The 13,907-nt window shown below is 41.4% G+C and overlaps 1 protein-coding gene across 6 annotated transcripts in view; it reads right to left on the reverse strand.

The window, feature by feature from the left end:
- Positions 1-13,907, reverse strand: part of adgrb1a (adhesion G protein-coupled receptor B1a) — a 160,896-nt gene that overhangs the window by 137,200 nt on the left and 9,789 nt on the right. The gene's annotated exons all lie outside the window — the stretch shown is intronic.

Consider the following 13,907-nt stretch of genomic DNA (forward strand, 5'->3'; position numbering starts at 1 on the left):
GTATTCATCTTCTTGTGAGAAAAATATGGTGCAACTTTGCAAAGGTAGTCAAGCTGTGGGCGGTATATTCTAACGAGCCTGCCTGTAAGGGGAGCTAAATCTGAATGTCTTATTGAATCACATGTTTTCTGATCGAGGCAGCCCACAACCTGTCTGTTGAGTCAGACTGAACATTTGTAAGGAATTCCTTGTTAGTGTCATATAGTTGCATTCTGAATGTGGTTATCATTTTGCATGAAAGCTGTCACATATGATGCTGACTTGATGTCCCTGGTTTGAGTCACTCTCGCCTCAGTTCCTTTAATAGTTGTTGCAAACTGAGTCAAACTAACATTGTAATGTGAAAACTGCTTTTGCATACATTTTGCACAGGAGCAATGAGATACCGGGACAACACTTTACATGTACTATATATGCTCTGTTCTGTTTTCCTTTCATGTGACCGGTCTGCAGTGTGTTTCAGGTAGAGATCCTAATGCGTTGATTTGTTAACAGGGCCACTACATCTTTGATGCTTCCCCGTTTCTGTCATTAACTTTTGTCGTTATGGTCTTATTCTATTGTTGGTCATTATTGTTCCTAGCTGTTATTTCTATTCTGAGTAAGCACATTGCGAGAGCCGCATAAAACCGGAGTTAAATTCCATGTATGTAGGTATTTACTCTGCAAAATAAATCTGATTCTGACAGCTTGTATTGTTACGTAATGTAATTAAACGGACACTCATTCCATTGCTCCAAAAATTTGAAATAATAATAATAATAATAATTTTGGATTAAACAACTCAATTCCAACATTTTTTTCTATATCATAAGGTTATGTCTTTGATGTGCTGGAATCAACAGAAACACAAGGATTATTTTTTTTTTATGACAAATTTGAAATTTTTCACGTATCATAAAATAAAAAACCCGTACCGTCCTCTCTGTGCCGCCCAGGAGCACATCCACAAGCCTTTTTTCTTTTTTTCTTTTTCTTTTTACAACACAAGACCGCCAGCATCACACACAACGCTTCTGACGCCATGATCGACAGTCGCTTTAACCGCCTCCCGATGACGTCTGAACTCGCACATGATCGTGGAATACGACGTGCCGTGATTAGTCGTGGTCATACGTGTAGTCTTGCCAGTCACTCGACCGAGACACTGCAAGAGTTTATGGCGCTGTGATTGTTAGATCTGACATGGTGACCATCGTCAAAGACAAAAATATCGTGTAGTCTGATTCCGGCATTAGCAAAATCTTCCCCCTCCAGAAATTTCATGAATGAAACGTGAGGATTGACAACCTGCTCGGTTCTGGACTTGTGAAACCACTTTGAGTACTTGTGTACTTCAGGCTTAGAAATAACAGCTGCGTTGACATATATTGTTTTATTGGGTTTGAAGCGGAGCTGCGCTGGAGTCTGACTGTGGGAATGAAGACAGAAGCCAGCGAGGCAGTACAGACCTGCACTGTCCTATGGTCGTCACTCAGCTGCTGGGTGTGTGTGGAGGTTTCCCAGGGCTGAAGGGCTCCATTGAGACGGGCTCTCCTCTTTTCCTCTCATTGCCATGCAAAGGGGACCAGCTGCCTACACTCGGCCGTGACGGCTGAAATATTTACCACTCTGTTTACCAGGAACGTCCTGACTGACAGTCTCGACAGTCCCCCCCCCACCCCTCCAGCTCCTCCTTCTCTTTACCTAAAACCTCTTCCCTCCCGTTCTCCCATCGCTCCTCCGTCTGAGCATTCTACCAGCGCCGGCTCCGAGCGTCTTACACTGGTTTTGTCGACAATAGACTCTTTGAGTGACAGATTTTAATCCTGTCCCATTCTAATGATATTTGCTCTTCCCCCAGTGTGTGTCACCCGCTATCAAAATGTCACAGAGAGATTTACAAGTGCATGAGCTGCCAAACAAAGCTTATTTTAGTCTGGGGCTTTAGGGTGGAGACAAAAAATCCATATATACTACAAATCAATGGGGGAAATTTATGGCCGGCACCTGTGGACTCAAGATTGTGAGCGGCTCGCATACGCACAAAAGAATAAATGGCATGGATTGATTTGATGTGTGCTTGTGTGTGTGTGTGTGTGTGTGTGTGTGTGTTCTGTTCTATCTTTGTAGTTTGGACTGCCATCAGTGGATTTAATGCCATGTTTGTGAAGGTTTATAGTTTGTGAATGGAGTTTATATACATAAATTCATGAGCAAATAACACATTATAAAGAAATTGGTCTTTAAAAAAGGAAATAAAAATGTGAAAAACATTTCTACATTATTATTATCAGCTGCACTAGCAGTGAATACAATGGCAACAGTGCTGACAGAGCTAACAGTGTTAACCTGGGGGGGGGGTCAGTTTGGTCGGTGTTATCAGATATAACCGCTCTATGAGAGCAGTGCAGAGCAGCCACAGTGCGCTATAGCCAGTGCTCACATGCACTAAAAAGCTCGGCGATGTCAAAAAAAGCCCACAAAAACACACACAGAGGCAGAGTGACTTCATTCTCTGCTCAGGTAGACATTGATCCTCTATATCTTTACACAGGCAATAGTTATCATATAGAGAACATTTTAAAGGATGAAGTTAGCCTTATTGTCAACAAAGAATGAATGTAATGAATGAGGTATTGTGTGTGTATCTAAAGCCTGTATGTATCTTATTCATCTGTGTTTTTAATCGTTTTTATTTGTCTGAAAACTATTAAAAACACATTGATAAGCCACGTCGTTGCACTGGGTGACATGACCCTCCATTTCACTTTGATTTAATACCACATACACCATCCTGCTGCTCCAAATACTCACTCACTAGCAGCAAATGTGGATTAATCCGCTGCTGAAAATAGTCCCCAAGAAATATACTTTCTCCTCCTGTTTAGATTGAAGATTATAGGAAATTACTGAGCCTTTTTAAAATAAATGAAACCTATATGTATTTATGTTATATTTTTGAAATTGAAACAGTTTGTTTCCTGAGGTGGGGGGACTAGTTTTGTCTGCCCTGAGTGGTGTCTGCAGAGCTTCTTGTCAGAATGTACACAGCACATGGGATTAAAATTGGTATTTTGAAATAGCACCTTTGACTGTTTCCACAGTTCATAATGCCAGACGGCAGACATCAGAGCTCAAAAATCTCCCATGTTCTACTTCTAATGACCACCAGGGGGCTGAAATGAATGCTTGTTCTCAGTTGGCAGCTAAGTTTCACTGTAAACCTGACAAGACACAAGATTCTCAGGGCCTCTTTCCTTTCTATCTTCGTCATCTCTTTCTCTCCTCTATCTATCTCCCTGCAGTTGCCGCACTCATTTGAAACGCCTGTGGGGTGTTGGTGTTATTCCTCAGTGCAGAAGTGAAAAAACATGATATGCCTTCAGGGCACAATTACCCAATGCCAGCCACTATTACTGTGGTTCCTCAACAATCATTCCCTGGGGGAAGGGGCCGTGGAGCCCAACCCCCCCCGAGTAATGGATTTATGATATCCCCCTCTCCATATGGAGCCGTCGGCCACGTATACGTACACAACTCACTTCACTGCAGCCATATGCTCATAACTCTCTCTGACTTATTCAACCAAACCTGTCCTAACACATATATGCATTTTCTATACAGGGCCAAGCACACAGTGAGGATTAAGACTGAAAGCGAGAGAAATAACCGGCTGATGAAGAAAAATCCACCCTTGGATCTTTATACTGCCGTACATCAGTGTATGAGGGTTTAGCAAAAACAGGATATTCACCCCTGAGACCACTGTTTGCGTCCTGTGTGAAACCAAATCAACGTTGATTTATTTTACCGTAGTTTTGTTGCGTAACTTACGTACTTAACTAACGCCAGTAACATAACAATCGTAGTTATTTTTTTGTAATGAACGTACTTATTTTAACCCAATACCTATCTTTTCCTAAACTTAACTAAGTAGTTTTATTGCTTAAACCTAAGTTTTGCTGTGCATAACCTTAACCAAGTAGTTTTATTGTTTAAACCTAACCAAGTAGTTTTGTTGTGCGTAAACCTAACCAAGTAGTTTTGTTGGGTAAACCTAACCAAGTAGTTTTGTTGCGTAAACCTAACCAAGTAGTTTTGTTGGGTAAACCTAACCAAGTAGTTTTAATGTGTAAACCTAACCAAGCAGTTTTGTTGTGCGTATACCTAACCAAGTAGTTTATTGTTTGGACCACGGTGTTTGTTAACCTCTGGCTATGGCCGTGGTCCTATCGTGAGTGTTTCGGTTGATGACAGTGTGTGTCCTACAACCGTACACACACTCATTTAGCAGGAAATATCTTTATCTTTCCCTTTTATGAATATCTTTAATGAATTATTGGATATTGTGTGAGAAATGAAGGGACTTTTGTGTGTGTGCTGTGTTACTGTGAGAGACAGAATGTGTGTGTGTGTGTCCCTGGTGGCTGGCCACAGTGTACATGGCTGATTACACACATTGACAGGCCTGCTTCATCACTGTAGACGGAGCCTATGGCAGCTACAGTACCTGCCCCCCCACTATACATTTTTGTCTCACAAACTTCCTGTTCTCTCAAAACAGATGTTTTTATCCACATTTCATTTCCACTGTGTAACCCTACATTAAAGTAATGGGCTGTGGTGTCTTCATTTACATTAATGTCTGTTTCTGCTCTCATACTGATGGAAGTAAAAGTTTAGCTAGTTCAAAACAAAGTTTGAACATTTGGTGTTCTGAAAAAAAGTTACTGTGAGGTCTTTACCAAGAGAAATCATTGTGGGTGCACAGCAAGTGAAGCGTGATGTGTTTTCCCATTTCTTTGGCAGACATAGAAGACTTGGGTAGTTAGCATGAGCAGTGGCTGAAAACAGTGCCAGCTGCAGAAACTCAAACTTCATCAACAACAAAAATCTAATCTGTTCTTCCAGCACAGGCAGAGACAAAGCTTTGAGAGGTTCCCAGAGAGGGCAGATGGTGGGGAGAGTGAATTAAAGGCCAACAGCCACAATCACTTCCAACACGTTTAGCTTCTTCATTAGACAACAGGGAACGGGAGGTGGGACAAGTGACACTTGATTTGGTATTTGCCTGTTGTCAGTTGTTGTCCACGGCTCTCTCTTTGACCCTGAGCCAAAGCAAAACAATGGCTCTGTATCAAACAGGCTCCCGATTGGCAGCGTGATATTCTGCTCTACAGAAAAGTCAGAGCATGGGAACTCGTGTTTGTCTGCTGCCTGGGGAGCTACCAGACATGTTAGTGGAGGTCAACAGTAACGCACACACTGTGTCAAGGCTTCTTTCAACAGACCCACTATTAACACTTTTCACCTGGAAATGTGAAATGCATATTTAGCCTGCCACAGCTGCCATGTGGCTATTGAAAGAGAATGACCCGCCAATCAGTCGGCATGCTACGAACAAGACTGGCAATTTAACAACGTGTGCTAATGGAAATCAGAAAAAAACAAAAAAAAGTGATGAGTGTTGCAAGGCATAACTTACGTAGGCACTCAGAGAATTATCTCTGGAGTTCCCCTCAGCTCCACAGAGCTTGTTAGCCTCGTTTAGCGGGTTGTTTTGGTTTTCTTTTTCGCAACAGGCAGTTTTCCATATGAACTTTACAAAGTGATAATATGTCAATGTCATCATGTTTACAGTTCTGCTGCCCCCAACATGGCCAAAAAAATAATCATTTGGTTTTCATATACAGTACCAGCCCGTTTGCACGAAAAGGCGTATAAATGCTCGATAATGTGCAAGGCATTCAGCATGCAATGAGTACGCCTTTCTTGATTTCTACATGTCATTTATACGCCATGTATCCGGTACTGACTGCAATGTAAACCCATCCGCCTATAAATGCTACGGTAAAAATGAATGACGTAGTAAAAAAAGCGACTTAAAGTGGATGGGTCCAACAAACACCGGACTTTTAACCAGGAGACCCGTGTTTGAGACCTTTGTTGAACGCTGTTTTGTTTTGTAAGTTATGTTAGTGACGTTTATCATGGGATGATTGTCACATGTTTTTGTTGACGTTTGTCGTGTGTTTTCCATAATCTTGGCGTACAAATGAGGCGCAAAAAACGCTAAAATGCGTACCCATGACATGCAGAATGTTGTGGTATTTATAAGCCTTCTGTGAGACCAGGTTGACAGTACTGTATCCATCAGAACAAGCTTAAATTCAAGAGCTAATTACATTTCCAACACTATTTCATAATTTTTCAGTGTCACCTCACACATCCTGCAGGCTGACCAACATGAAAAACATCTGGCCTCACCCCGGCTAGCAGCAAGATGCTGAGGCAAAGTCAATGTGACCTTTTCACTCCGTTACACACACTGACTATTAGACTACTTGATATTACTCACACACTGTGCATTTTATGTGCATTACAGCAACATGTGGGATACAGTTACAACGTATAGAAAGTTTTAATACTGTTTCATGAATCCCTTTAGGCCATGCTTAGACCAATGGTAGTACTGGGTCATCAAACACATCATCGTATTTGTCTCGCTGGGTTTAGGGTTGGGGTTGCCGCTGCAGAAAGTTCTGGCAAAAACTGAAACTAGCTCAACTTTGGCAGCAGCACCAAGTCATCTACCATCACACCGCATTGGCATTTCCAATCTGTAGACTACTTTGTTTCCATCCACCTGGTTTTATGCACATTTTAAATGCGTTGCGTTGCGTTGCGTTGCGTTATGTTACGTAGAGTGCAAAACATTGTAACAACATGCAGTCTTTTGGATCAATATGTTTTGTGTGTTTGTTTAGTAAAATTGAATGCAGAAACATGTCCAATTTTTTATTTTTTTTATTTTTTTATGACACAATTTCAATACTAATAATATTGTTTATTGATGTATATAAACTTTTAACTTTGGTTGCACATATTTTAGGAATATGAAGCATTTGAAGATACTTCAAGAAATGACTTCACAATAAGCAAAAAGACCGATGTAGACACTGGCACACTATTTCTACGGCAGAGTTCAAAGGGTTAATAGGCTGTGTCCAGTATTTTTAAATTCAGGCTGGTTAAATTTGATTACTTTAAGGCCAACAGAATAAATAAAACATTCAGTATTGTCTGGACTTATGGTTGGATTTATGACCTTAGGATCTCTAAAATCCTGCAAGTGTTGCATAAAGTCACAAATTCTGAACTGAAATTGTATTGCAGCTTCTGGCTTTATGTTAGTGGTTCTGAGAAATGGTGAATCATTTGAGGAAAAGTGTTGTGAAAAAAGTGTTGTAACGAGCAGCTTTTCAGGACAGTTACACTCTAACCGCTGGCTGTATCCTCCATCAGTATCAAGCCTCCTGTTGCTTCAGGACGGGAGTGAGCCAGAAGCAAAAAACTCTTCAGCCACTCCTGCAGACTTGAGTCAATGACCTGAGTAGACTGCCGATAAAGCCGGGGAGGGGCAGAGAGATAACGCTAACAGCCACAGACTGTGAACAGTGACAGAGGCTATCACTGTCAGAGGCTGCACACTGACCCACACCATCCATCACGTCCCGGAGAGGAGAGGATGAAAGGGCAGGAGAGGACGGCAGAGCGGAGTTTAAACGTTGGAACGGAGAAGAAAAAAGAGCACGGGAGCCAAAATTTGAGAAGAGATCACATGAGAGGACGGAGGGGGAGAGCTGATGAAAGAATGGAGAGAAGGAGAGCTGGATAAAGAGATGGAGAGATCTGAGAGGAAACAGGAAAGAGGAGGAATGGAGGAGAAGAGAGAAGTGAGACAAAGGAGAGCATAGATTTAAGACGACAGAAGAGGAGAAGAGAGGAAGGAAGATGCAAAGAGAAAATAAAGAGTAGAAGTTGATGTAGAAGAAAAGAAATCAGAGGAGAAAGTAGAATATATGAAAGTAAATGAAATAAGAGTGGTCAGGGATCCAGTTGGGAGGGGAGAGGAAAATCATCTCTCAAATTGCGCTTGCTTTTTTTATTATAATCATTATTATTATTTCTTTCTTTGTCCACCATTAGCTCCACATGAAAGAGCATAACAGCAAATTAACAAGTGCTCAAGTAGACAAAATATGCCGAGCTCAGTATCCAGCTGCAATGTCCTCTAAGTGGAGAAAAACAACATTGTAGATGTAATGAGGTGGAACACGGAGGGGTCACAAATAAATGCTTCACTTCAGCAGAGCTGTTGTACAACACAGCTGACAACGGCAGATTGGGAAGTCAGCACTTCAGGGCCACATGTTCTCCTTTTTTGGGGAGACAAAAAGTTTACTGAGACGTTTATCTAGCGGAAGACAAATTGCCACCAGATGTGTTCTGGATATACGGACCAACGTGAGGAGAAATCTCAAGCTATTTATGACAGTGACAGCTAAACCCTCGCGAACATCTGTTATAGGGGAATCTGACTGCAGGAGAAGCAGAATAAGAACGGCCTACCTTAGATATTACAGTAGATCAGCACTAATGATCAACACTCCGAGCATCGCTCCACCGTCAGTCTGGAGCTGTGGGTCGTCTGTCACCAGATGACATCTAGTTATGGCCTCACAACACACAGCGACCATTTTCTTTAGTGTCAATCAGAGCTGTAGACCTGAAACCTGGACTCCTGTCTCGGACTTGAGATTTGACATCTTGGTTTTTATCTTGGTTCCAACGTGCTTGGCACATCCACTAGATACCGCCGCTTCCTCCACACTGCTTCTTTAAGTACCTGAGACTTGACTTGAATGTTGCTCTGACTTGAGACTTAACTTAAACTTCATAAAGGATTTGAGACTTTGACTTCGGACATCCTCTGGCATGAAACTCAAGACTTGACTTAAATTTGCCTTGATAGGTTGGGACTTTAATTTGACTTGCCCTTAAGGACTTGAACTCAACTTGAAATGTACTTTGACAGACATGAGACTGGACTTGGACTGGTCTGACCTACAGTGGATGAGGTTAACCTTTTTACATTTGGTGTGTCCAGGTCCCGTCTGCCAAATTACAAATACGTTATATATATATACGTTAATATTATCGCTCAATGATAATGTGACCGAAACACAGAGTCATCATTCAAGGCAAAAGTTGTCATTAAATGTATTTGTGATTTAATTTTTTTAACTGGTAAAAAAAATGGGTCAGAAGTGGTCCACCTTTGTGTTTCATTAAATTCTGCATCAGCAAACAGAGATAAATCCGAGCAACATCAACATGAAGAAGAGGAGCAGCGGTGAAGCCGACCCCACATCTGGAGAAGTGTGCCGTTCAGTGGGGAGAGGAGTAATAACCCTGATTAGTTCCAGTGTTGATGGAGCTTCCAGGGGAGAGTTGAATAGAGATGGAAATCAGGGCTCAGCTACGGATGATTATCTAGCCACTCCAGATCAAAGATTTCCCTCGGTCTCATCACAGAGGATAAAGAAAAGATCATTTCACCCTGCACTATCAAACTACCTGTGTCTGTTTTACTGAGATACTCCGAAAAAACAAACCAACATCAAACAGAGGCGGCATGCATCTGCATATGTTCCGACTGATGCACGTACGGTTATCATTTTAATGCGTGGCAGCACAAACTCAACCGCTGAGATGATTTATAAAACAAAATGCTTCTGAAAATGGTTATTAGACTATGCATGGAGCTATGAATATTTAATGAATTAATCAATGAAGTGCCAGGAGTTTAAAAAAAGTGCAAGAAATTACAGCATAATGTGTTAACAAGAACTCTTATTTTCAGCCAGAAAGAGGGTCACGACACCACCGAGAGATCTGCGGAGGGAAGCAGAGTGAACCATCTGTGATATCTCAAGCAAGGTGTCTATGTACAGTACAGTATGTGCGTGGGGGGGAAATGCCACGAACATGCCTACATGCATGTGACTAATTTCTGTGGCATTTCCTTCAATGTCAAAGGGAACGAGCTGGCATGGTTGTGAAGTTGAGCTTCATTTTAGTCAAAATGTATCTTGAAGCCTTTGAAGCATACCTCTCCCATTAAAGGGTAACTTTGGTATTTTTCAACCTGGACCCTATTTCCCCATGTTTTTGTCTCCAACTGACTAATGGGGACAATTTCTAAAATTGGTCCAGTATTGAGGGAGAGCACTGTAGACGGCAGCTGTTCACAGGCTGCAATATGGTGCTATTGGGGCAAGCTGGCACCCTCATCTACGTCCACTAAAAGTGCTTGTTTTTCAGCCCAGTCAAACCGCAGTTCTTGAAATAGTCACAAAAGTTAAAGGTCCTATATTGTAAAAAGTGAGATTTTCATGTCTTTTATATTATAAAGCAGGTTCAAGTGCTTTATAAATACTGTTAAACTATCAAAACGCTCAATATACAGAGAAATTCACACAGCCCGTATTCAGAAATTGTGCGTTTGAAACAAGCCGTATTTCTGTCCATTTGTAAATACCACGATAACCCAAGGCGTTGAGCATGCACTAAGTGAGCCTTTCTTGATTTTCGCACGTCATTTGTATTGTCATGTATCTAGCACTAACAGCAATGTAAAGGCATCCCCGTATAAATGCAACGGTAAGAGTTAGTGACGTAGTATCAAAAGCGAGAAAGTCCACTTATGGTGGGTGGGTCGGTGTGGAGGTGGATGGGTCAAACAGACATCGGACATTTAACCAGGAGACCCGTGTTTGAGAGCGTTGTCGACCGCTGTTTTGTAGTTTGTTTCACGTGACAATTACTTTTGTTGATGTTTGTGACATGTTTTCTGTACTTGTTGGTGGTTTTCTTGCCTGAACTGAACCGCGGTGTACAAATGACACGTTAAAATGCGTATTCATGACACACAGAATGTCCGTGTAATGTCACGGTATTTATATGCCTTTTCCTGTGAGACCGGGTGAGACCGGGTTAGTCAGTTAGACACAACCCAATAGTCTGCTATTTCAGCACCACGGACAGCGCTGTGGTTTCATCAATTCACAGTACAGTTAGCTGCTGATGTCAGAGCCGTGGTCGGGGCCCTGCAGTCTCTCTGCTAGGGGATGGAGAGGGGGATGAGGGGGGTGGACAGGTTAACAAGGAGCATGCGTTTGCAATTTTACAAGAAACAAGCAAATGGCCTGAAAAAAAACAAAAAACAAGAGGGACGGACATTTTAATACAATGAAATTTAGATTATTTGACCAATTGTCAGGGTCTGTCATTATTTCCAATCACTAGCAGCAGTACAGCGATTTTAATTTATGTGATTTGATAATAGCACAAGCGCTAAAAAAAACACCGACTACTGTAACTCGTGACTGATGTGATGATGAAGATGAAGCAGGCGGTGGGTATCATCTGATCCCACTGTCTTTCACAATGTCTCAGTGCAAACTGTGAGTATATCATCCACCCCCCTCCGTCAGGTGTGCCCAGTGTAAAGGCTGTTAAATGCATTTTTTGAGTTTCAAATCAAACTTCTAGCAAATAAAGTTTATATTAAAGTAATCAGTGAAAGGCAAAATTGGAAAACTGAAAATATATGGGGCCAATATTATAGCTGTATTATTTGCAAATATGTGTATAGAGATGTGAAACTATATCTCAATCAGTATGTGTATAGTCTTATTTGGGAATGTGTAAAGAATATCCATGTGTACATACATTTGGGAATATGCAATAAGCAAATAAAAAACAAAATGTGTGTTTTTATTTAGATAAAATAATAAGGACATCACAATGATGAATAAGTGTTCTGGAATTAAAGCGCCACTTGTAAAAATGAATCTATGACGACAAATCTGTGACATGAGGTGTTAAATAACCTTTGATATATTCTTATTTAGCCTGGTACTCTATGTATATATATGCAGCCGGTTTAATCCGTTGGCTGCTGGGTCTTTTTCGTCAGTAGAGGATTCCAGAGGAACAGACTGAGGTGTGAAGGTGTTTCCTCTGCTTCTCTCACACACTCGCTAACATGGAGATAAAAATAGCAAACAGACGAGAGAACCCTGCTAATTGAAGACCTTGACTCACAGCGATGCAGCTCGGATCCTAACGTACTGGGACTGCTACTACACAAGGGTTCCACAGATTGGCTTCAAAAAACAGAAACCTTTACTGATAGTTTTTGCCAATAATCAGAAGTAATATCAGATTATTATGTCATGCCTTAAACTACACAATGTAGCATATTTATTGTACATATATAATCAGTTGAATCCAACATATCAGAGGTGAAAACTGAGTAATACAGAGGGATGCACCAATTGAAAAAATTCTGGGCCGATACTGAAACCGATGTTTAAGATACTAGTTTGGCCGACAGCTGATACCTATACCGATGTTTATTTTGTTTTTGCTGTTACTTACTCCCCTTTTGTGCCAGGGAAACAAAGATATCTACATTTAAAAAAATATATATATAAAATAAAAATCTATACATATAAATATTTTTGTGAAACATAAATTAAATGTAAAAGTGATTACAAACATAAACAGTGTTTCTCACACATAAACTTCACAGGCCCATATGTTAATGAAAGCCAAAGCATATGTTGGTGACCCATTTCAGCATTTTTCATTTTTATTTTTTTTATCCATCCGAGAGAACGACGCCTTCCACCATAGAGGACTAGTGACGGCAGAACACCGGAGAGCGGATGAGGAGATGAAAAGGACTGTGATGAGGCGGCCCCCGACATGCTGCTGCATTGATGCAACACAACAGATAAACATCGGCCACTGCCATCGGGGAATGTCTTCTGAATGTCTGATAGGCCGATGGCAGTCAACAAGGTGAATATGGGCCGATATCGATAGTTGGTCGATAAATCGGCACATCCCTAGTAATTAGGGATGACACGAGAACCGATACTTCCGAACTCCGATACTGCCAAAATTCGAAAAAAAAGTGATTGTACTCTTTTTCTACAGTACCGAAGCTACCGTACGATGCCTGTAACGGTCGTTGGTAGTGATGTGACGGTGAGGACATTTTCCCACCGGTTAATAAACTTGTGACAACACCGGTGTTACCGATTACACCGGACATTTTACAAGAAAAGATGACGGTCAACATGTGCAGAGCGCTGACTCTGATCTTTACCGTCGGGTGGCGGTGTGTCTGGCCTCTCCGGTAGAGCTTTTGCTGCGGGGGTCTACCTGGCGCCGCTGCTCCGTGCACACTGGCTGTGACGGCTCCATCCGCCTCGCGGCGATTACCTCATTAACGTTAAGGTTCCCTTATAGCGTTGGGATTAAATGTGAAATATTGCCAAATAGGTGCGTTTGCTTTTCACTTTGACAATAAATCCTCTGTGTCCTGCTCCTGCTACTCTGAGCTGACGGACCAGATGCATTCACGGTCAGTATGTAGCGTCCGTCATCTGACTATCGATTGATAACATGCTGCTGATACGCCAAAATTAACAAAATGGGTCAATTATTTTTAGTTATCACTTAAAGGCTACATGCCTCTGTTTTTTGTAATGTTCAAATGTTTTTTAATAAAAGAGTGCGTGTTGAATTACATGGGATTTATTGTTGTTGTTTTTTTTTACCATGGTATCGAATTTAGTATTGAGAATCGTGGAAATTCACGGGTATTGGTATTGACTACTAGATTTCGGGTACCGTGACATCCCTAGTAATACAAGACTAAAAGGACTGTAATTGGTCAGACTCTACTGCCGGAGTAAAATGAAATTCTTTCAACACTTGTGAAAAGGACGAGTCTTTTTTCTAAAAGGACTCCAGTATTTATGACCAGCATGTTTCTGGCCAGAGATACTGGAAGTCACTGGGAGGCTCCATCTTTGCCTGAGAGCAAGTCTAGTTTCAGAACTAGTTAAATGTTTAAAGAGAGTAAGGCCTAAAACCCGCTGACATCCCAACCTCATCTAGAGGTGAGACCTGCCCAAGATAGCAAACCTTTTAATAGAAACCAAATAAGATGGAGCTAAAGGCCATTATTCACTTCCCAGCCGGAGTGCTGTAGCTGAATTCAT

Source organism: Sebastes umbrosus, chromosome 11 (genome assembly GCF_015220745.1).
Source record: "Sebastes umbrosus isolate fSebUmb1 chromosome 11, fSebUmb1.pri, whole genome shotgun sequence".
In the NCBI taxonomy this organism is placed as follows: Eukaryota; Metazoa; Chordata; class Actinopteri; order Perciformes; family Sebastidae; genus Sebastes; species Sebastes umbrosus.